General features: G+C 48.9%; 1 protein-coding gene across 2 annotated transcripts in view; it reads right to left on the minus strand.

Moving 5' to 3' along the window:
• CARD11 (caspase recruitment domain family member 11) overlaps window positions 1-24,990 on the minus strand; it is a 144,867-nt gene that overhangs the window by 57,503 nt on the left and 62,374 nt on the right. The window contains exon 3 of one of the 2 annotated variants that reach the window (XM_025379321.1): window positions 18,777-18,832. The exons of the other annotated variant lie outside the window; for it this stretch is intronic. The gene's annotated coding sequence lies outside the window, so the exon portion shown is untranslated. The remainder of the gene's footprint in view (window positions 1-18,776; window positions 18,833-24,990) is intronic. 2 annotated transcript variants of the gene reach the window in all.

A 24,990-nucleotide genomic window follows, 5' to 3' on the forward strand; every position in this document is an offset into this window, starting at 1 on the left:
AGGAATCAATTGCTTAGTGCACTGTAGATTCCTCATGGTGGTGTTTTCCAAGTACAACCAATGCCCATTCACCACACAATGAAGCCTGCTAGTTGACAAACAAAATGCTAGTTTTTCTTCTTTTCCTTTTTTTTTTTTTTTTTTCCTTTTTGAGACGGAGTCTTGCTCTCATTGCCCAGGCTGGAGTGCAGTGACACGATCTCCACTCACTGCAACCTCTGCCTCCTCGGTTCAAGTGATTCTCCTGCCTCAGCCTCCCAAGTAGCTGGGATTACAGGCATGCACCACCATGCCCGGCTAATCTTTGTATTTTTAGTAGAGATGGGGTTTCATCATGTTGGCCAGGCTGGTCTCGAACTCCTGACCTCAGGTGATCCAATAGCCTTGGCCTCCCAAAATGCTGGGATTGCAGGCATGAGCCACCGTATCTGGCTGGAAAATGTTGGTTTTTGTTGCCTCTCACTTAAGAATAAATAGATAGACAAGGATCACTTGATGGTTGAGGAAAGTCTCCACATGAAAGGCAGAGATCAAAAAGGTCACAGGGACACAAGGAACCTGCTAGAAGCAGACAATGCACAGAACAAGAGAAAATTTTAAAAAACATAACCTGGCTAGCGCAGTGGCTCACACCTGTAATCCCAGTACTTTGGGAGGCTGAGGTGGGAGGATTGCTTGAGCCCAGGGATTCAAGACCAGTTTAGACAGTATAACGAGACACTGTCTCTACAAAAAAATCAAAAAATTAGCTGGGCATGGTGATATGTACCTGTAGTCCCGGCTACACAGGAGGCTGAGGCAGGAGGATTGCTCAACCCCAGGAGATTGAGGCTGCAGTGAGCCATGTTTGCACCACTGCACTCCAGCCTGAGCAACACAGTGAGACCCTGTCTCAAAAGAAACCCTCAAAACATAACCTGATAATTAAGAATCATTTAGAGATGAGATGAAGCATTGTATCCATAAAGCAATGGTAGGGTGCTAAGAAGAGGAACAATCAAAGAACAAGGTATTAGCAATTAAAAATAAGGCAGCAGAAATTTAAACTCAATGGAAGGCTTGGAAGATAAAGTTGGAGAAATTTCCTGAAAAGTTAAATAAAAAGTTAAAGAGAAGGAAGATAAGAGGGGAGGGAATGAGATCAATTTAGAAGGTCTAATATCCAATAAATAGAAATCCTAAAAAGAGATGACAATGACTGTGTCTTCTTGTTATATATCTTCTGGGGATAGAATATAAATCAAGGGATGAAATTATCAGAGAAATAATATTAGAGAATTCTCTGAATTTAAGAGCATGAGACTTCAGACTCAATAGGCCCTTTGAATATTAGTACAATCAGTGGAAAAGAACCTTCTCAGTGCACATTGTTCCAAAAATTCTGGCCACCAGGGAATAAGAAAAGACCCTACAAGCTTCCAGAGAGAAAACCTCAGGTCACATGAAGAAGAATGGAAGCAAATATACCATCAAACTCCTCAATACAAATACTGGAAGCTGGGAGAAAATGAGGCAACGCCTTCACGTTTTTGATGGAAAATACTTTCTTTCCTAGGATCCTGTATCCACCCAAACTATTGTGTCTGAAAATACAATAAAATATTTTCAGAAAAGCAGGAACTCCAAATATTTGTCTCCTATGCACCTTTTCATTGGAAGCTACTAGAGGATATGATGCAGCAAAAAGAGGAAGTAAGCAATAAAGAGGAAGGTATGGAGCTCACAAAGCAAGGAATCTACTTGGGGAGGCAGCAAGGAAAGTCCCAGGATGAAAGCAAAGCGGCCAGGAGCGATCAGCCAAGATTGCAACAGGATCATGGAGGGTCCACAAGGGAGAGGTTGCCAGGGGAAAAACAGAATGATTTTCTGATATATTTGATAACTCAGGAAATCATATTGTTCGGCAAATGACAGATCTGAGAGTCAGATGGGAAAAAATTAAGAATAAGTATATTTAAAAGAAACCCTGAGCAAATGCAAAGGAAAAAAAAAAAAGAGGCAATATTAACTCCAGGAAAAAACAAAAGTGCAGACAAGAAAGAACATCATAGCACACAACTTGCCTTAACATGAACAATATTTACCTAGTTATAATAATATAACCACCACAGATAAATCAACGCAACAGATTGTGACCTAATGTAATGAGAGAATGGAGGAAGGGGAAGTGCTTTGAATGGGTTGTTAGTAAAAGAGAGCTAAATTCTCATCAGTATGTCAATCGATAATGTCTTAAAACTAATATATCAACAAATAGCAAGGCAAACATTATTTAGACCTAGTGAAAAAGAACAGAAGAAATAACAGAAGAAAACAAGGTGAAAAAGAGGTGGTTTTGTTTGTTTGTTTTGTTTTTTTGTCTAGTTTTTTTTTTTTTGAGATGGAGTCTTACTCACTCTGTCGCCCAGGATGGAGTACAGTGGCACGATTTCGGCTCACTGCAACCTCCACCTCCCAGGTTCAAGCGATTCTCCTGCCTCAGCCTCCCGAGTAGCTGGGATTACAGGTATGCTCCATGTCTGGCTAATTTTTGTATATTTAGTAGAGATGGGGTTTCACTATGTTGGCCAGGCTGGTCTCAAACTCCTGACCTTAAGTGATTCACCTGCCTGGGCCTCCCAAAGTGCTGGGATTATAGGTGTGAGCCACTGTGCTTGGCCTGAAGAAGAGTTTGAAGTGACTGCCTCTGGGTATCAGGACTAAGGGATGATGATGGCTGGGTTGAGGAGCGATGTTTTTCTTACAAGCCTATTTTACTTTCTTATTTTTAATTTTTTAATTAAAAAATATAATAGAGATGGGGTTTTGTCATGTTGCCCAGTCTGGTCTTGAATTCCTGGACTCAAGCGATCCACCTGCCTTGGCCTCCCAAAGTGCTGGAATTACGGACATGAGCCACCATGCCTGGTGTATTTTGCTCCTTTGCATGACTCATGCATTACTTTGATAAAAAATAAAACTAACTAAAAAAAAAAACAAAACACATGTCAGTCATTGGAAATATGGATAATGCATTTAAGTATGAAGAACAAAATAGTTATCTTCAGTCTTTGCACACACACCACGTTCCATCTTTTGCAATGCTTGTGAGTCAGCTCACCCCTTCCTAAACTGAAACTGCTGACTGTGTACCTGGCTCTTCATGGATATCACCTTGATTAATCTTCACAGAAGCTCAATTAGGTGGTTTTATTACTCCCATTTTATGGATGAGAAGGTAGGATCAGAGCGTTCAATAATGGAGTGAGATTTCACAGCCAATAAGTGGAAGAGCAGAGATTCCTACTCAGCCTCCCTGAACTCCACATCATCTGATCTTAATTAAACTAGCAATCATCCCAGCTAACGTTTATTAAGCATAGCATCTAATCGAACCAATTATATTCCTTGCTTCCCGAGCTCCAAATCTTCCTCTTTATTACTGTGTGTGTGTGTGTGTGTGTGTGTGTGTGTGTGTGTGTGTGGAGAGACAGGGCCTCACTATGCTCTGGAATTACAGATGTGAGCCACCATGCCCAGCCTCTTTATTAATTTAAGCCGTCATTTTGCTGGAACTTATACTCGAATAGCTGCCTCTGAAAAGGCATATGGAGTTGCTATTTGCCAGATATTGTGCTAAATGCTCCATGTGGATTATCTCATTAAATACACAAAACAACACTATGAGATAAATACTCCTACCCTCCTCATTTTATAGAAGAGGAAACTGAGGCACTCACAGAGAGTTCCAGCAACTTGCCACATGTCTGTCTCATCTCTGTATCCCCAGGAGAACTTAGCATGGAGCTATACTCTTAGTAGGTGTTCAATATATATATTTGTAGAGTGGATAAATACAAATAAATATCAAATATTGAATAAAATAAACATTAAGATTCCCATTGCTTCAAACCCAGGGAGTCCTCTGGAAATGAGCTGTCTTTGGGGGGGCAGAAACCTCTTTTTGCCAAGAGCTGCCCCAGTGCAAAAGCTCTGGAACCAGGAGGAGATAAACAGTCAGTTAGATAAATGCATCTCTGGTTAATTGATTTGCCTGCATGATTGGAGTGAATGGCTTGATATGCAGGGTTTAATTATTCCAATGAAACCTCCACTTAATTGAAAGGGCTTCTAGCAAAAAAAGGGAAAGAGATTATTTAAAAGGACGATCTACTGCCCATGAGAAAGGACTGAGGAGACATGGATACATGCCCGGACTCCAGCTATACTCAGTGTTTACAGCCCTGAAATGAAAGCTTGATGGAAAAGAGCCAGAATCATCCCTTCATGTACCACCTGCCCCATCCCCTTCATTCCTACAAAGAGGGCACTTGCAGAAGCAGCTAGAAAATTCCCCCTGCAAGATGATTCCCTGGTATCCCAGTTAACTTTTTAACCTCTGTCTATCTCAGCTCATTCAACCAAAATTCTGAGATGATATTATTTCCCATCAATTAACATGTGTTGAACAATCAGCAGAGCTTCACTGGTACATATTTTGAAAGTAGCAATTATTTTAAATTTGCTGTGGTGTGGCAGACACTGCCAGCTGCTGGCCCAATAGCCTTTCTCTCTTACTTATTAACAGATCACCAATTTTGTCTGGGGGCATTACTGTACCCATCCAAAAACCTGTATTTCCAGCATCCCTTGCAGCTAGGTGGCTATTTGACACCACTCTGGCCAGTGAGATGTAGGTGGAAGTTTCTGGATGAGACATACAGGAAGGCTCTTTAAAAGGAGGCAGATTTCAGATGAGAAGAGCCCTTTACTTGTTCTTCTCTTCCTACCTGGAATGTGGGTGTGATGCCTGGAGGCATAGCAGCTATTTTGTGACCATGAAGATAAGGCCATGCTCTAAGGATGACTGACTAGGATGCTACAAGAACCTCAGGTCATTGATGGCAGCTCTGGACAGCTAACCTTTGAGTTCTTGGTCCATGAGAAGAGTAAAATCCCTAGCAGGCAGAAAATCTGATTCTGTTTCTATTATTTGCAGCTGCGAACAGTCCTAACAGATACAAGTGCCACACACAACCCACACTTTCTAAGTCATATTGGTCCTGGCCACAGATCTCTGAGCACTGAAATCAGAGCAACTCTCTTATCGATCTATTCCTTCCCATTCCTTTCTCCTAGAGACAAAACCAGAGTTGGCAAGTGGTCAACAAGAACTAAGTATTTAATACCATCCATGTCTAAAGTGCTGCGGCAGACAGACACAAATGGTGCGGCTCTGAGGGGTGAGCAGTACCACGAGGAGATAAGGATCACCCAGGAAATTGTAACTCAGGGACGACACCCTCAGCCATTGGTTTAGCCATTCCCAGCTTTCAGCGTGTAGGCAGGACGATTTATCTCACCTGCCTGCTGTGGCACTTTGAATCCCCAGAACGCCCCTCACTGTGCAGTCAATGCCGTCACTTCTCCAGCCTCTGCCTTATCCCCTGGGCTGCATCTCCCCCCGCATCAGCTCTCACTCTTCCGTATACACCCAACCTCCTCCCTATGTCACGTCACAGCCGAGCTTCCCGGTCACCGTCCCCGGCAAGGCCTAGCCCCTCAATCCAGAGCACTGCCCATCACCCCAAGCATCCCCTTGGGCACCAGCCTGCCTCTAATATTCACACCTGAAGCTCCCCAAGGGGCAACATCATTTTTAGCTGACTCAGGCAAAGGGCCAATGGTTCCTGAAGATGAAAATGTCTCATCTTGATAGCTTTTTAGGAAAGGCGAGAGCATCAGTAGGAAGTTAGAAGGGGCTCGCGTGCCCTGAACCCAGAGACCAAGGGCACCACCACACATCATCCCCCAGCCCCCCGGAATAAATCCATGCTTATTCTGCAGTGGCTTCAGATCTGTACCAAGACCATGAAATGTGGAAGGGCACACACCCCTTGTATTCCCAAAGGACACTGCTTCCTGGGTCTCCTTTTTTCTAACATCACTGCAGAAAAGCTTTTGATAGAAGCCCAATTAGGAGTGACAGATTTAAATTGTTCTGAAATGCACATCAATTCATCACGTCCACTTTTTATGAGCATTGGCCCCATCTGGATTTCAGGTCTGTGCACAGGGCTGATTGACAGCTCTGATGGCCACCAGGAACCATGACGGGACCACTCAGCCAGACCCAAATCCCGGAGTGAGGTCACCCTCTTGGACTCCTGTCAAGTCAGGCTTGCTATAGGACTGGCTGGGGGAAACCCTGGCCTTGATAATGAAATACGCTTCTCTCCTGCTGTTGCCTTTGAAGCCTGGTCAGCAAATCTGCCTTCCCCACAGGAGACTGATAAGCAGTTGCGACCACCAGCTGATTCCAATTCAAGACCACGCTGTGCTTTCAAGGATGGGCTCTTGGCTTCACCTGTGCACTGGATGGAATTTGTTTCATTGCTGTGTTCTTCAGTGTCCTGGCTGTCATTTTATTGTCTGGGTTGGAAGCAACTTGGGGAGCCCATTGTCCCTCTTCGGGTTCTCCATGTCAGTGTCATGACTTGTTTGGGCCATGCTATCCAGTGTGGAGTGGGTTTTTAATAAATATTTGCTGAATTGAGTGCTCTGAAATTTTATGATAAAAACATTCCGTGGTCACAGAATTACATTCAGTATCAGTCCACCAAGAAGAATGCAGTGAGCTTAAGTGCTGTGATGGGCCCGGACGGCCACTCTGCAGTTTCGTCTAACTGCTCCAGCAGAGTGAAGACCCTCCCTTCATGTCACCTGTGTGCTGGGCACAGAACAAAATTCTGTACCACGTCTTTTTTAAATTTTTAATTGTTTTTACAGATGGGGTCTTGCTCTGTCATCCAGGCTGGAGTGCAGTGGCATGATCATAGCTCACTGCAGCCTCCAACTCCTGGGCTCAAGTGATCCTCCCAGCATCGCCTCCCAGAGCACTGGTATTACAGGGGCACACCACCACCCCTGGATAACTTTGTTTTTTAAGAGATGGAGGTCTCCCTATGTTGCCCAGGCTGGTCTTGAACTCCTGGCTTCAAGGAATCCTCCTGCCTCGGCCTCCCAAAGTGCTGGGATTTCAGGCATGAGGCAGCCTTCTGGGCCCAGTTTGTGCTTCTTACCCTCTTTTGCCCTTGCTGGTTCCTACACCTGTTGTGAATTCCCTGGAGGAGGCCTCATGTGTACCCATCGGCGCCTTTCCAGCACGGCGCCTGGCCCTCCTTTGTAGAGTGACTGAATAAACAAGTCTTCTTCCAGCGTTTAGCGAGGAGACTTGACACAAAAGCAACGGCAAGGTGGGATACAGAGCCTGTGTTTTTGTGCATCCATTAAATTCGGGAGGAGGAGAGGTGGGAGGAAATTGTGTTACTCTTTGGTTTTGGGAATTCAAGAGACAGTTTGGAAGGCGCAAAATCAGACACGGGACAGGCACTGCCGCAGACTTGGCCATTAGCAAGCAAAACCCTGCCCCTGGGAGCCCTTGGGGCTGGCATGTGAATGTGTGGGGTGGGTCCAGCGCCCCGAGAATCTTCTCAATGAGAGTTGGGCCCTTGAGTTTTATAGAAAAGGTCACCAGGATCATCAAATGAGTCCCACTCGGAGAGTGGCCAAGAACCAGAGGTGGAAGAGTCTGTGGGAGTCACAGTCAGACCTTAAATCTTCCTCATTATCTTCTCATCTCACTCGGCTGGCACTAGAACCCCCAAGGAGCCTGCGACAGGGTTAGGCCAGGCCGAGCCGGATGCCTTTGGATGTCAACCCCGGGTAAGTCTGCAAAGCATGGTAATGAGGATATTCCAGAGAGACTGCGAGGGGTCCCACTCACTCACTCACTTACACATTCTGACTCGCGCATTCACTCCCACTCACTAGTTCCCTCATTCATTCACTCATTCATTTACTCACTCACCCATCCACTCACTCACTCATTCATTTACTCATCCACTCGCTCACTCACCCATGCACTCATTCACCCACTCATTCATCCACTCACACATCCACTTGCTTGCACATTTACTCACTCATTCACTCACTCATCCACTCATTCACTCACTCACTAACTCATTTACTCGCTCATCCACTCACTCATTCACTCACACATCCATTCACTCATTCATCCATTCACTCATTCATCCATTCACTCACTGACTCACTCATCCATTCACTCACTCACTCACTCACTCATTCACTCACTCACTCATTCACCCACTCACTCACTCGTCCATTCACTCACGCATCTACTCACTTATCCACTGACTCACTCATGCATTCACTCACCCATTCACTCACTCACTCACTCATCCACTCACTCATCCATTCACTCACTCTCATTCATTCACTCACTCATCCACTCATTCACTCATGCATTCACTCATTCACTCACTCATTCACTCACTCACTCATCCACTCATTCATTCACTCACTTATCCATTCGCTGATTCACTCACTCTTGCACTCACTCATGCATTCATTCATCCATTCGCTCACTCATTCATCCCTCACTCACTCATTCTCTCACTCTCTCACATATTCACTCACTCATTCATTTATTCACTCAATCATTTACTCATTAATCCACACACTCATCCATTCACTCAATCACTCATCTACTCATTCATTCACTCACTCATCCACTCACTCATCTGCTCATTCATTAATTCATTTACTCATTCATTCATTTGCTCACTCACTCACTGACTCACTCACTAGATTCAAAAAGCATTCCTAGATGCAGAAGGCAAAAAAATGGAAGAAACTTTGACTATGAGAAGATTCGGGGAACGAAAAATGGTAAGTAAGAATATGCCACACATGACAAATACAGGAGGTTCAGAGCTGAGAAAAAGAGGCAGGGAAAGAGAAACTCGGAAGAAAGATGGTGAAAACGGCCCCCAGACTCATTGGAAGAAGAAAGAAGTGGCAAGAAAGACTGGGGCTGAGGAGCAGTGAGAAGGAGATTGGAGGAAAGAAGGCAACCTGGATCCCAGCCCAGTCTGGACCATATTTTAAAGTCAAGCATTAGCTCAGAGAATGCAAATCAGAACTACAGCAGAGTGATTTACCAAGGGAATGCAGCGTGATCACTCGGGTCACTACCTGCAGCTCAAATGAAGTTATCTCCAGGGCCCAGAGCTGGCCCTGGCCGCATCACAAGCTTCCTTTGAGAGTCAGCAGGCAGCGGGACACACACCAGGCACCCGCCGCTGCCTTCTGCATTTATAAGACACGCAGGAAATACACTTAGAATCGACGCAGCGATCAATTTAAAATGCATTTCTAGTTGTGGGGCCATCTATTTTATGAAATACCCTGCAAACGGATAAATGCAGCAATGCTTCGAAACACATGCCCAGGTGTTTGAAAGTACCTTTGCCAACTTTTTCCATCAGCTAGAAGGTTGGTATTTTTTTTTTAAACGCAGATTTCAGGTTTTCTTCCATCGTGACAGGGATGTGGTGGTGGAGGCTTCTGCCTCTAGCTTTCTAATCCTCCCATTCTCATCCCAGGATCCACCAAGAGGTGCAGTGAGGGCAAGTCGCCTCAACCACAGCAGAAGAGCCCAGGCCGGGGTCTGCATGTCTTTCCCTGGAGCTTCACAGGGCTCCCAGCTCTTCCTTCTAGAAAGGTCTTCAGGTCTGGTCAGCCCAAGTTTCAGGAAGCAGCTTTTTTTTTTTTTTTTGGCGTGGTGGCTCATGCCTGTAATCTCAGCACTCTGGGAGGCCGAGGTGGGCGGATCACCTGAGGTCAGGAGTTCACGACCAGCCTGGCTAACATGGTGAAACCCCGTTTCTACTAAAAATGCAAAATACTAGCTGGGCATGGTGGCAGGTGCCTGTAATCCCAGCTACTAGGGAGGCCGAGGCAGAATTGCTTGAACCCGAGAGGTGGAGGTTGCAGTGAGCCGAAATTGTACCATTGCACTCCAGCTTGGGCAACAAGAGCGAAACTCCTTTTCAAAAAAAAAAGACACTTTAATTTTGTGTGTGTGTGTGTGTGTGTGTGTGTGTGTGGCAGGGTCTTACTCTGCCACCCAGGCTGGAGTGCAGTGGTGCAATCAGAGCTCACTGCAGCCTTGACCTCCTGGGCCCAAGTCATCCTCCCACCTCAAGCCTCCCCCAGGAGCTGGGACTGCAGATGTACACCACCACACCCAGCTACTTCTTAAATTTTTGTATTTTAAAGATGGGGGTCTTACTACGTTGTCCAGTTTGGTGTTGAACTCCTGGTCTCAAGCCTCAGCTTCCCCAAATGCTGGGATTGCAGGCATGAGCCACCATGCCCTGCCAGATCTGGGTTTTATTTAGGTCTTGGACTTCCTTATTTTAACCCAAGGTGTTCAAGGCTTGAGGTCAACATGCACTTTCTCATCTATCAGGCTCAGTGGGCAGATTTCCAGGCAGCAGAAGAAAAAGAAGTGGGGTGGTTTTTGAGGGCTAGGCTTGAGTGACTTTGTTAAAATGAGAGTCTCTGAGGATGCCTTCTGTTGTAGATTTAGAGAGTTGGGTGGCCAGGGTTCCATAGGCTGGGAACCCACAAATAAGGAAGCCATAACTCCTGCACTCAGGAGGTTCAAATATTGTATGTTGTACTTGTTGGTGTGAAGTGACATTGTTCCCTCCAAAAAGGGGTGTAGAGGAAAGGATTGCAGGAATTCTAATCAAACAAAAAGGAAGTCAAACAAACAAACAAACAAACAAACAAACAAACAAAAAAACCAAAATCTTTGCATAAAGAGATAAAAACGGCAGTTCCCCTCTGTGTTCTAGTAGGAAGGATGTGGTCCTGCAGTTAGAGAGCCCTGGGCTTAAACTTCAGTTCTGCCGTTTGTTGCTGTGTGGCCTTGGGCATGTTACTTACCCTCTCTGAGCCCCCTTTTATTGGATGAGTAGCACTAACATCTTTTTTTTTTTTTTTTTTTTTTTTTTTTTTTTGAGATGGAGTCTGGTTCTGTCGCCCAGGCTGGAGTGCAGTGGCACTATCTTGGCTTATTGTAACCTCTTCCTCCTGAGCTCAAGTGATCCTCCCACTTCAGCCTCTGGAGTAGCTGGGATGACAGGCATGTGCCACTGTGCCTGGTTATTTATTTATTTATTTATTTATTTATTTTTGTATTTTTCGTAGAGAATGGGTTTCGCCATGATGGCCAGGCTGGTCTTGAACTCCTGGCTGCAAGTGATCCACTGGCCTCAGCCTCCTAAAGTGCTGGGATTCCAGGCATGAGCCACCGCTCCCGGCCACGAGTAGCACTAACATCTTAAGGCTACTGTGGCACGTACAGTGGGCAATGCTACTTAGCTACTCAGCCCACCCCTGTCAGAAGCTAGCAGCAAACTCAGGATAGAAACAAGAAGTTACAACCTACTCTTCCTGTCAATTACCTCCATTCCAAGCAGAATTTAGAGAAAAAGTTCAAAGATTTACCCTCAGACCTTCTGTCTGGGCTTCCGATTGGAAACTCATCCAGCCGGTGGTGTTGGCATCTTTCTGTGTCTTCCAGGTTCCTCTGGGCAGGGACACACCTCATATTTCCTCGTATACCCCGGCTTAGCAAGTGTCTTCCATAAATCGGCATTTCATACTCATCAAGTGATTGGTGTCCAGCGGCCAAACGCTGGCTTTCTTTCAGTCATTACAGCTTCTTCTCTTCAGCTGATCAGTCCTCTACCTCCCCACGTGTGGGGAGAGCTTTCACTGTGACTGCTTCCCGGTGCCTGCTGTTCCCACCTAGATGGTTCCGCTGTGCCTGCAGTTTGGAGGTACGTGCCAATCCATCTTGCACTCTCTATCACTTATGGGTTAGAAGCCTAGCATAGATGGCCCTCTGATTTCTAACCTGCAGGGTGCAAACTGTCTTTACCCGGTGAAATGCCGACAGGCCAGCTGGCCGTATGTCCCACCAGGAGAGCTCTTCATTTGTCTGTGTCCCCAAACATCAGTGTTATGGCAGCAACAAACATATCTGCCACCTGCTCCCACCCTGGGCAATTTCCAGACTCCGAAGGGCCTTCTTCACCATCAAAGCCTGTCTATTCTGCTGGGCACCATGGCTCGTGCTTGTAATCCCAGCACTTTGGGAGGCTGAGGCGGGAGGATTGCTTGAGCCCAGGAGTTCAAGACCAGCTTGGGCAACATAGTGAGGCCCTATCTCTACAAAAAAATAAAAAAATTAGCTGGGTATGGTGGCATGTGCCTGTAGTTCTAGCTATTTGGGAGGCTGAGGCAGGAGGATCACTTGAGACTGGGAGTTTGAGACCAGCCTGGGCAACATAGTGAGACCTTGTCTCTACAAAAAAAAAAAAAAAGTAGGCAGGCATGGTGGTATGCACCTGTGGTCTCAGCTACTCAGGAGACTGAGGTGGGAGGATCACTTGGGTCCAGGAGGTGGAGGCTGCAGTGAGCCGTGATTGCATCACTAGACTTCAGCCTGGGTGACACAGCCAGATCCTGTCTCAAAAACAAGAAAGTCCATTCTGTCCACCGGGGTGTTTCTGGAGTTCAGTCATGTTTGTGGGATATTGATAACCCCATACCAGTCATCATTTTTTGGGATGATGCTCGTCACTCTCTCATTGTGTAAGGGAATGAAGGGTGTATGGTAACTTCTTTACCAGTTGACCTTCAGAGGACATATTCCCGGACAACCAGGGTACAATATCTCTGTGCAGTGGGTGTCTGCACACAGTGGGCACTCAGTCAACCTCAGAGCAGGACGACAGAATGTCTCAGTAACCAAACCCACTTGCTAGACATGCAGGCGGACATTGACAGCCTCGGAGGGGAGACCGCCATGGTGCAGGAGAGCTGGGAAGCCCCCATCTCATGTTTTAGACGGTCATGCTTGGGCAGTCTGTGACCTCACCAGGATTACTCTAGGCTGTGGCTGGGCTTCCGGGAAGGAAAATGAATAATTAAGACGCTGGAGATGGAAAACTTCAGAACACAATAGAGATTTTTAGTCTTAACCAGACAGGAAAATAAGTGTCTCAGGCTAGGTACAGTGGCTCACACCTCTAATCCCAGCACTTTGGGAGGCCAAGGCGGGTGGATAGCTTGAGTCCAGGAGTTTGAGACCAGCCTGAGCAGCACAGGGAGACCCTGTCTCTTCCAAAAATACAAAAACAAGTTGGGTGTGGTGGTGCACACCTGTAGTCCCAGCTACTTGAGGAGGCTGAGGCGGGAGGATCGCTTGAGCCCGGGTGGTTAAAGCTACAGCGAACCATGATTGCACCACTGCACTCCAGCCTCGGTGACAGAGCAAGATCTTGTCTCAATAAAATACAATAAAAATACAATAAAAGCAGCTTCTCAATATTGAAGCACATTTGCCCATTCCGGAAAGGGTTCTCGAGAGACCTCCAAAGAGTAGCCCCACCACCTCTCAATCCCCAGGAACTGACGACCCAGTGGGGCAGGTTCCAGATTCCTGGTTTGTCTGATTTCGCCTTTTACTACATGTCTTTTGTTTTTGATTTTTTGTTGAGATGAAGTTCGCCCAAGCTGCAGTGCAGTGGCGCCATCTCGGTTCACTGTAACCTCTGCCTCCTGGGTTCAAGTGATTCTCCTGCCTCAGCCCCTGAGTAGCTGGGATTACAGGTGCACGCCACCACGCCCAGCTAATTTTTGTATTTTTAGTAGAGACAGGGTTTCACCATGTTGGCCAGGCTGGTCTTGAACTCCTGACCTCAAGTGATCCACCTGCCTCCGCCTCCCAAAGTGCTGGGATTATAGGCGTGAGCCACCACGCCCGGCCTCTGCTGTGTGTCTTATGGTAACATCACCATTTACAGGAGGCATTTCTAGAAGAATAAAGCATGAAGCCTATATCCGGCGCTCTTATTATTACAATTATTATAACAATGAGTGTCTCCATCTGAGGTTAGGCGGGCACAGAAATGGAATTCAAACCAGTCGGATTTTCTATCTCGGAGAATTCTGCCAAAGAGATGCCAGGGGAGCCCCTGTGTTAGAGCGCATTAATTGAGCACCACTATGTTGGGAGCAAAATAGGTTTGTGCATCCAATTAAATGTGGGGCATCTGAGAGGGAGAAAGATGGAGAGACAGCAGGATTCAGAAAGGGTCTCTTTACTTATAATTAACTACAAAATAAACAGCTCTCTCATGGAATGGGGCCCTCTCTGTTCCCGCCACCCCTGCAGCCCACGTTTCAATTAGCTCTGTGTTATTCAGGTCCCCTATTACTCCAGATAACTCAGGACTGGCTCTAATTAATTGTTACAATGTACTCAGGAGCAGAGCCAAGCTGCAGCTCAGGAAGGCTGGTTGAAGCTGCTCTTTTCCTCTAACCGGCCTCCTGGAAGGGCTGCTCCTGGCTTGGAGCTCCACCTTCACCAATAAGACAGAGCTGCCCTGTGGGATGATGAGGGAGAGGGGCTGAGATACTTGGAGTCTGCTTTGTTTGCTGCATTTGGTGCTGAGTAAGGTATCCCCTTTTCTCTCTGCCCCGCTCCCTTCTCAGTCCCTGAAGCCCTGAACCCTTCGTGCCAGTGACATTTAAAAAAGACATCAGGCCAGGCGCAGTGGCTCATGCCTGTAATTCCAGAACTTTGGGAGATGGAGATGGGTGTATCACTTGAGGTCAGGAGTTCGAGACCAGCCTGGCCAACATGGTGAAACCCCATCTCTGTTAAAAATAAAAAAAATTAGCCAGGCATGGTGGCGGGCGCCTGTTGTCCCAGCTACTCGGGAGGCTGAGGCAGTAGAATGGAGTGAACCCAGGAGGCGGAGTTTGCAGTGAGCCGAGATCGTGCCATTGCACTCCAGCCTGGGTGAGAGAGTGAGACTCCGTCTAAAAACAAAAAACAAAAAACACCAATAACAAAAATTAGCCAGTCGCGGTGGCATGTGCCTGCAATCCCAGTTACCGGGAGGCTGAGGCAGGAGAATCACTTGAACCCAGGAGGCAGAGGTTGCAGTGAGCCGAGATGGCACTACTGCACTCCAGCCTGGGCGACAAGAGCAAAACTCCGTCTCAAACAAACAAACAAACAAACAAACAAAAACCCCATAGAAATTAGCTGGGCGTTGTGGCGGGCCCCTGTAATCCCAATTACTCAGGAGGCTGAGGCAGGAGAATCACTTGAACCCGGGAGGCAGAGGTTGTAGTGAGCTGAGATTGTGCCACTGCACTCCATCCTGGGCAGCAGAGTAAAACTGTCTTAAAAAAAAAAAAAGACATCTTATCCATAGAATGGAATATTATTCATCCATACAAAGGCATGAAGAAGCACTGCTGCTTGCTACGGCACAGATGAGCTCAGTGAAGGAAGCCAGACACAAAACGCCACACATCATAAGATGCCATTTAGATGAAATGCCCAGAATAGGCAAATCCATAGAGACAGAAGGCAGGCTGGTGGGTACCAGGGGCTGCGGGGAGGCAGGGATGGAGAAGGGAGTGAGTGTCAATGAGGACAAGGTTTCCTTTTGTGGTGATGAAAGTGTCTTAGAGCTGGATAGAAGTGGGTGTTGCATAGCATTGTGAATGTACTAGACACCATCAGATTATTGATTTTTAAAATGGTGACTTTTATGTTATATGAATCTTACCTCAATAAATAAATAGAAACAGGCTGGGTGCAGTGGCTCACGCCTATAGTCCCAGCACTTTGGGAGGCTGAGGCAGGAGGATTACTTGAGCCCAGGAGTCTGAGACCAGTCTGGGCAACATAGCAAGACCCCATCTCGGGAAAAAGTAAAAAGATTAGGCAGGCATGTGGGGCACGTCTATAGTCTCAGCTACTCAGGAGACTGAGGCGGGAGGATTGCTTGACCCAGGAGTCTCAGGCTGCAGTGAGCTACGATCGCACCATTGCACTCTAGCCTGGGCGACAGAGAAAGACCCTGTCTCAAAACCAAACTAAACTAAAATAAAAACAGCTACAATTTTTTGAGCCTAGGTGAGCAGGGGCCAGGCCCCAAACCCTCAGTGACTCGAAGCCCCAAACAGCCTGGGCAGGAAGCTACGATCATCTCTGGTGAAGACCTGAGACTTCCCAGTCTGGGGGAGGGGACTCCAAGGGATGAGACAGGTTATGGGGAAGCTGGGACTTGAGCCCTGTGGGGAGGCCGTGTGCTTGTCATGGGAGACGACAGTTCACAGGGGAATTGCAGGAATGACTTTTTTTATTTTTATTTTTTTGAGACAGAGTCTCGCTCTGTCACCAGGCTAGCGTGCAGTGGCATGATCTTGGCTCACTACAACCTCTGCCTCCTGGGCTCAAGTGATCCTCCTGCCTCAGCCTCCCGAGTAGCTGGGATTACAGGTGCATGCCACCACGCCCGGCTAATTTTTTTTTGTATTTTTAGTAGAGACAGGGTTTCATCGTGTTGGCCAGGATGGTCTCGATCTCCTGACCTTGTGATCCACCCACTTCGGCCTCCCAAAGTGCTGGGATTACAGGCATAAGCCACCGTGCCCAGCCCTGCATTCTTTTTTTTTTTTGAGACAGAGTCTTACTCTGTCGCCAGGCTGGAGTGCAATGGTACGATCTTGGCTCACTGCAAGTGTAATGGTGTGATCTCGGCTCACTGCAAGCTCCGCCTCCTGGGCTCAAGTGATTCTCCTGCCTCAGCCTCCCGAGTAGCTGGGACTACAGGCACCCGCCACCATGTCCTAATTTTTGTATTTTTAGCAGAGATGGGGTTTCACCATGTTGGCCAGGATGGTCTCGATCTCCTGACCTTGTGATCTGCACTTACAGGACGCTGGGTCAAGGAAAAGACAAGATAGAAGCAGAGGCGGAGAAAGATGGTGAGGTGAGTGGGAGAAGAGGGGACGGCGGGACCGGGGCCTTGTGACAGAAAAGGGAACAAGAAGTCAGGGTTTTACGTTGTACCCACAGGTGCAGAGCTGAGAAAAGGAAAGAGAAATGAAGAACGGCAACTCGGAGGAAGGAGATGGTGGGGGTGGCGCAGGCACCGGGTACAGGGTGAGAAAGTGAGAGGGCGGTCCGGCCAGGGGGTGGGGGTGCTGCAACCATCTCAGGTCACGTTCCTTCTCCTGAGAGCTCCCGGGACTGCAGGCAACTTGTTCAAGAATTTGAGTAATTTCCCGGAGGCCGGCTCACCTGTTTCCAACCCACCAGTGATCTTGAAACTTAAAAATACTCAGATTCACACTTTCCGCCTATCCATGCAAGGTAAGATGAGCCAAACACATCTCAAAATGCACCGATTTTTCTTCTTCTAAGGGGGCAGACTCCTGTGGCGTGCCCCCACCCTCTCTCTTAATGCCTCTATTGTGTAAAAATGTCTTTAAATAAATTTGTCAGGCTTGGAGCCTGGGGTGGCCATTTCTTTTCACTCTCTCTACTATAATCCAAGACCAGCAAACATGAGACCATGTTTTTCCAATGGCTTATGCCTCCCTCACCCCAGCGGTGATGGAAATACATTCCCCAGCAACAGCGAGACGACCCTGGGATTCTGCAGGCGCAGACATCCTCTGTACCCTCCCGTCATGTAAGTGCGAGATGACAAATGAGATGCAAACAGGGAAGTCTTTCTTACGTTTGCGCCAAAGGATACAACCCCCAATAATGAAATAAGGCACCCGTCAAAACTGCACCCAGAAACGGTCGATCGGTATGGACGTGAGGCTGTTACGAATGTGTTTCCTTAGCAGCGGAGAGGGGGCGACTGGCTGCTCTCTGATCATTGGTCTCTTCTTCCCTGTATGTAGGGAGCTCTGAAGGAGCCCACTTAGGAAGGCAGGCTTTAAGGTGACAGGACAGTGTTGCAGGTGAGGCTCCACTCGCCAGTCAGTGACGGCTGGGGGTCACCCCCAAATCTCCGCACCCATGGCTGTTAGAGGGACATTACACAGTGCATGAACTAGAGACACCAAGAGCCTATCATTCTGTTTCACGTTTTAAAGGAGGCCTCTGAGGACCAGCTAACATTTTCAAACCACTTAAGTCAGCGAAGCCCCCAAAAGGCCATAGTCTCCCGTAAGCAAAAGTTACTAAGGGGCTGCCGAGGGTCTTCAAACCCGCAGGACTTAAGAAATTCCCGAAGTGTTTCACCAGGAATTGAGGAATCTACTCGGATCCCTTTCAGGGATCCCAGAGGGAGGGGAACTTCCCCTTTGGGGTCCTCAGTCCTACTGTCTCTTTGGGAAGCTCCTTGCCCCATAATCGCCTGGTTTGTCCTCCAGTGTTTGTGGGCAGGGGCTGGGCCTTGGGTGCCCTGGTGGACACCAGCGAGCCACAGGCTCATTTCTTAGCATTTGCAATCTCAAGAGATCCCAGAGGAACCATCTGGAAGGTGCTTGCGGGGTTGACGTTGGGAAACACGAACCCTTCCCAGACCCAGAGAGGGCCAGGCTGCAAGGCCCCACGTTTTGGAAACAGACCCTGTACACATTTCCTCTCCACCCGGCTGGGGCCACGGGCATCTCAGGCCTCGAGGCACACTCTGTACACTGAACCCCACTCCTCGGCCCCTGGCACCGTCCCAGTCAGAAGAAAATAAGACCCAGTGCCACATGACAACGGGAACATCCTGACCCGTGTGGGTCACCGGGCACGTGTGGAGAGCGTCTGGGAGCTGAATCCACGGAACTCTGTGCAATCCAAGCCACGGCATGAGACGGTCGCCCTAGCACCTGCTGCTGGGATTGCACATCCGGTTTAGGAAATTAGGAGATGCAAAGAGGCGTGCATGAAGCCATGAAAACAAATGGGCATGGACAGGACAAGGGGGCCAGGTGCTGGGGAGAGGCGGTCCCACGGCAGCCGCCCAGGGACAGGGCTTCACCAGTGCTGCACCCGCGGGCCTCAGTCAGGGGACCTGCCCGTTGGGAAACGTACTCACGTGGTGGTGAGCTAGCTGGGTCCTGGGGGTCCCTCGTGTTCCTCTCAAATTCTCTCCTGTTGATTCCCCAGAAAACACCAAGGCTGCAGGAGAGCAGCCACCTCCCCCGGAAGCCCACACCGACGCCCCACTCAGATGCCACCTCTATTTTTAGCAGGGGCAGAAGTCGGGGCTCGGGGGGGGCTGCCTTACTTCCCTCTTTTTTTTTTTTGTTCTGAGCAGAATCTGTGGGTGACTTTCCACTCATGGGAGCAGGGGAGGCTGGGAGAGCAGAAAGGGACCCATGCCGTGCAGGGCAGGCAGGAATTGCAGGGAACAGGGTGCGTCTGTCATCAGGGCCAGGAGGGCGGTGGGGCGGGGGGACAGGGCGGGAACCCGGCATCGTCAGTCATTGTTCGTACCTCTGCTCTGCTCTCCCCACTGGGCCCCAGGCCACCCCAGACCTCACCCAGGGGACCCCTCTGGCTTCCTCCACAGAGGAGGAAGACTGGCCCTCAGGAAGTGCGGAGCCTCGGACATGCCAGGGAACACTCTTCTATGAGCATGCATCCCGTGATACATACCCTTTCCTCCTCTGTCTCTCTGAAGTTTGTTAGTGGGTGTGGAGCCCAAAGTACTTTGGACTCCCCCATCTGCTGCCCCTACCCGGGATCCACCTTGAACCCTAACCCCCTCTGACAACCTGTGTCTTGTCTTTGCATGGCAGGCTGCCTGCAGAGCTCTGACCACTTCATTCCCCTGGGAGGCCCTGTGGTATAGATGCCTGGGGGGGCAGATGGACTGGAACATTGTGTCTTCACCAGCGAATGGGGGCAACCAGAGTTGTGGGAATGAATGGAGGCAATGTGTGAACATCGCCCACCCCAGCGTCCTGTGGAGGCAGGTGACCAATTCCTTCCCCAAAGCTGTCAACATCCCCTCCACTCCTATACAAGTGAACACCAGTTTCTCGGCCATTGCTTCCTGACCCTGTGCAACAGCACCCAAATCTGCTATCAGAGCTGGCTTCCCCCCTATTTCCCAGCCTATACCGATCGCAAGAATACTCGCTGTTCCCCTTTTCTTCCAGAAAATTGAAGTGCAATCAGTGAGCTGCACGGATCTTCAGTACACAATTCACTGAGTTAGGAAGATGCCCACGCAACTAAATTCAATGAGTTAGGAAGACGACCATGCAACTAAGACCTCAATTGTGATACAGAGTACAGTGGCCGCCACTAAGAAGTTCTCCATGGCCCTTTCCATCCCCCTGTGGCCCCAAAGGCAAACGCTCCTGTGATTTCCATCAGCTTTGCCTTTTCTTGAACCTTAGGAGAGTAGAATAATGTGCGGTTCTACTCAGACGTCCCCTCCTTAGGTCTCCAGGAAGCTCTGGGCACCGCAGCTGCGTACTCTGCGCGATGCTTAATTTTCTTTGTCAACTTGACTGGGCTAAGGGATGCCCAGATAGCTGGTAAAACATTTCTGAGTGTGTTGGTGAGGCTGTTTCTCAGCCTTTGAATCAGTGGACTGAATCAAGAAGACCCATCCTCCCCAGTGTGGGCGGGTGTCATCCAATCTGCCGAGGACCCCTGAGAGAACAGAAAGTCGGAGGAAGGAAGAATTTGCCCTCTTGACCTGGGGCATCCATCTTCTTTAGGGTCTGGATCCTTTCGCGCAGCGTTGTGAGGCCGGTGTCAGTCTCGCGTTCCTGTTTGTCACTGGGCAGTGTCCCATCGATGCACGTCCCACATTTTCTTGACTTGTGTTATCTTTCGCTGGACATGTGGGTTGTTTCCTGTTTGACTGGGACCTTCCCGTACAGATCTTCATGTGGACATGTTGTCATTTCTTTTGAGTAAACACCCTGGAGAAGGACTGTCTGGGGGAGGAAGACATAGTGTCCCCACCCCAGGGCTGCCATGGAGAATTAGGGGAGCAGCAGGGACTGACCCTGATCTCCTCACACCTCCGCTCTCTGATCATTCCAGCGCTAGCCTTTCTGGGAAGGCTGGGAAGATCCGTGCAGCTCACCGATTACACCTCAAGTTTTTGGAAGAAAAGAAGGGGAACAGCAAGAATTCTTGCGATGGGTATAGGCTGGGAAATAGGGAGGAAGCCGGCTAAGATAGTAGATTTGGGTGCTGTTGCACAGGGCCGGGACGCAAGGACTGAGAAACCGGTGTTCACTTGCGTAGGAGCGGAGGGGACGTTGACCTCATCCTTCCCGGCTTAGGCAGGAGAGACAGTGATGATGATATCGGGAGGCTGAAACCCACCAAAGAGTCGGAAGAAAGCTGATTCAATATGGAGTTGGCAATTTCGGGGGGGAAAAGATGTCAGCACCTTCAAAGGTGGGGCCAGACCCCTTGGAGGTAAAAGTCCCTTCCAACTTTGGATTCTGGAACACACCCCATCGGAGAGACCAAAACATGGCTAGTGGAATTCAGGCTTGATTCCCATTTCCCCGTGAGAGGGTGAGAAGGTTCCTACTGGGCTGCTCCAAGGAGCACGGCAAGGATCACCGGCGCCATGGGGCAGAAGGAGCTGAGTCCCCCCATGGGCAACACGGAGAAGAGGGGTCACCTGAGGCCACAGAGGAAAGGGACTCCTCGGAGGAGGTGGCAGTAACTAAGTCACACACAAAAAGGAAGTGGCATCTGAGAGCTTCCGGTACGCACGCCCAGAGAGGTGGGAGCCTGAGCTTGTGGGTGAGGGGTGATTTTTTCTAGCATGGCAAGAAACAGAAAATACAAAACAGGTGGTTCTGCCAATAAGTCTGCCCCAGAGGAACCTGGTGACCCTGGAGACGGGGCCGACCTGATATGGACTTAGGGGTTTTGGGGTTTGAGCCCCAGCCTGGACTCTTGAGCCTTAACAAGGGGGCTGGGAGGCAGCCCTCTTTCCCTTTTTTTTTTTTTGGAGACAGAGTCTCACTTTGTTGCCCAGGCTGGAGTGCAGTGGTACAATCTTGGCTCACTGCAACCTCTGCCTCCTGGGTTCAAGCAATTTCTCCCACCTCAGCCTCCTGAGTAGCTGAGATGACAGGCGTGCACCACCATGCTCAGCTAATTTTTGTATTTTTAGTAGAGATGGGGTTTCACCATGTTGGCCAGGCTGGTCTCAAACTCCCAACCTCAGGTGATCCACCCGCCTCGGCCTCCCAAAGTGCTGGGATAACAGGCGTGAGCCACCGCGCCTGGCCAGGAGCCCTCTTTCCTAATGCTGCTTCTCCAGTGGAGCCAGGTCTGTCCTTCCGAGGACCCCAAAGCAGTTTAGACCTAGGCCTGTCCAAGCACTCAGGATCCCACCTCCTCCCTGGCACTTTTTGTTTTCTTTATCTCCGCCTTGAAGCTGTAGTTCCAAACAGGCAGGCCCTTCACTGCTGATTCAGCTGCCTGAGCCAACACTCATAAAATCCTATTTCAAAAAGGTCCAGTGATTTTATTTTCTGATCATAAATATGAAATTTAATTAGCAGCCTGCTGCTAATGAAGTCGCCGTGGAAGTCAGCCTGGAGAGGCGGAGGGAACGTGAACACCTGCAGGCAACAGAACCCACTGCCCGGTTAACCCTTCCTCTCCTGCTGCCCCTCACTGGGCCCTTTCTAGGGCCACATGGGCCCCGCTGCACAGGGGCAGCCTCTGGCCTGGAAGGACAAGGAGGGGCTGCTCGTTCAGGCAGAGTTGGATGTGGCTCAGATGTCCCCTCCTTGGGTCTCCAGGAAGCTCTGGGCACAGCAGCTGCGCACTCCATGTGATGGTTAATTTTATGTGTCCACCTGACTGGGCTAAGGGATGTCCAGAGAGCTGGTAAAACATCTGGGTGTGGCAGTGAGGATGCTTCTGGAGGAGCTCAGCATTTGAATCAGTACACTGAGTTAAGAAGATCCGCCCTCCCCAGTGTGAGTGGGCGCCATCCAATCTATCAAGGATCCTGATAGAACCGCCAGTCCCAGGAAGGAAAAATTCTCCTCTTGAGCTGGGACATCCGTCTTCTCCTGCCCTCTGACACTGGAGCTCTTGGTTCTGGGCCTTCGAACTCTGGGACTTACACCATGGACTCCCTTGTTTTCGGACCTTCAAACTCGGACTGAATTATACACTAGCTTTCTTTTTTTCTCCCCTTTTTTCTTTTTCTTTCCTTCTTTCTTTCTCTCCCTTCCTTCTTTCTTTCTCTCTCTCTCTCCCTTCCTTCCCTCTCCCTCCCTTCTTCCTCCTTCCTTCCTTCCTCTCCTTCCCTCCCTCCCTTCCTTCCTTCCTTTCCCTCCTTCCTTCCTTTCCCTCCCTCCCTTCCTTCCTTTCCCTCCTTCCTTCCTTTCCTTCTTTCCTTCCTTTTCCTCCTTCCCTCCCTTCCTTCCTTTCCCTCCTTTCCTTCCTTCCTTCCTTCCTTCCCCTCCTTCCCTCCCTTCCTTCCTTCCTTCCTTTCCCTCCTTCCCTCCCTTCCTTCTTTCCTTCCCCTCCTTCCCTCTCTTCCTTCCTTTCCCTCCTTTCCTTCCTTCCTTTCTTCCTTCCTTTCCCTCCTTTTTTCCTTCCTTTCCCTCCTTCCCTCCCTCCCTTCCTCTCCTTCCCTCCCTTCCTTCCTTTTCTTCCATCCTTCCCTCCCTCCCTCCCTCACTTCCTTCCTTCTTTCCTTCATCCCTCTCTCCCTCCCTCCCTTTCTTCTTTTTTGAGACAGGTTCTTGCTGTGTTGCCAAGGCTGGAGTGCAGTGGTGTGATCATGGCCCACTGCAGCCTTGAACTCCTGGACTCAAGTGATTCACCCGCCTCAGCCTCTCGAGTAGCTGGGACTACAGGTGTACATCACCATGCTTGGCTACGTTTTTAATTTTTTTTTAGAGATGGGGACTCACTATGTTGCTCAGGCTGGTCTTGAAGTCCTAGGCTGAAGCGATCCTCCTGCCTTGGCCTCTGGAAGCGTCAGGATTATAGGTGGGAGCCACCATGCCCGGCCCTGGCTTCTGTGATTCTCCAGCTTGCATAGAGCATATTGTGGGGCTTCTTGCCCTCCATAATCATGTAATCCGATTCCCATAATTAAATCCCCTTTTATATATGTCTCTATGTATCCTACTATTTCCACATCTCTGACTAATACACTCTGCCCCAGATCAGAGACCCAGCTTCTGCCTTCTCTTTAAAACCCTCTGACAGGCTGGGCCCAGTGGCTGACACCTGTAATCCCAGCAATTTGGGAGGCTGAGGTAGTAGGATCACTTGAGCCCAGGAGTTCAAGACCAGCCTGGGCAACATAGTGGGACCACTCTACAAAAAATTTTAAAACATTAGCCAGGCACGGTGGTGCACACCTGTGGTCCCAGCTACTCGGGAGGCTGAGGTGGGAGGATCACTTGAGCCCAGGAGTTCAAGGAGCAGCGAGCCATCATCACATCATAGCACTCCAGCCTGGGTGACAGAGCGAGACTCTGTCTTTAATAATAACAATAAAACCCTCTGATGGAACATTGTCCACAGCAGAAGGGAAGCACTGGGAATAATACGGAGCTCTGCACAGGAGCTTAAGGGAAGCCACTGGAGTTCAGAAAGTGTCCAGAGCCTCTGCTCAGTGCTGGATGTGAGCTGGGGGCACACAGCATAGTCCACTCTGCCTTACAATGGATCGGATGGTGCGGAGTCCTTCTCTCCACCAGCCAGCCTTCCTGGTAGTGACTTCCAGATACCTTCTGCTCACAACCCAAAAACATCAGAGGAACCCTATAGTTCCTCCTTCACACTCCACGGAACACACGAAACCCAGGACCACCCTGTTCCTCCCACTACTCCTGGCTTCATTTTCTCTTCCTATAATGCAGGAATAATAATGTCCAGAGTTTGCAGGATCTTAGGGATAATTAAACAAATTTCTAAAGAACATGCCTGGCATACAGTAGGAGCTCCATAAACTGGAGCCTTTATTATCATCATCTTGCATGAGTTTATGAGTTAAATCCCAAATCCAGAACTCACTAATATCTGAAGTCCTACGGAGAAGACATGGACTATTTCAAACACGATTCAGGAAGCTGAAGTGAGAACGTGACTGTTACTTTCCCAAACATGCTCGGAAAAACCCAATCCATCTGGTCGGTGCCGACGCCATGCTAATATCTACTCAAACATGTCCATGTGTGTGGAACACAGGGTCTACAGTCCCAGCGTATGTGGATAGTGTGGGGATGTGCCATTTCCTTGCACAGAGATCACGTCTGTGCAGACAGCCTGCACGTGCACTGGAC

Source organism: Theropithecus gelada, chromosome 3 (genome assembly GCF_003255815.1).
Source record: "Theropithecus gelada isolate Dixy chromosome 3, Tgel_1.0, whole genome shotgun sequence".
In the NCBI taxonomy this organism is placed as follows: Eukaryota; Metazoa; Chordata; class Mammalia; order Primates; family Cercopithecidae; genus Theropithecus; species Theropithecus gelada.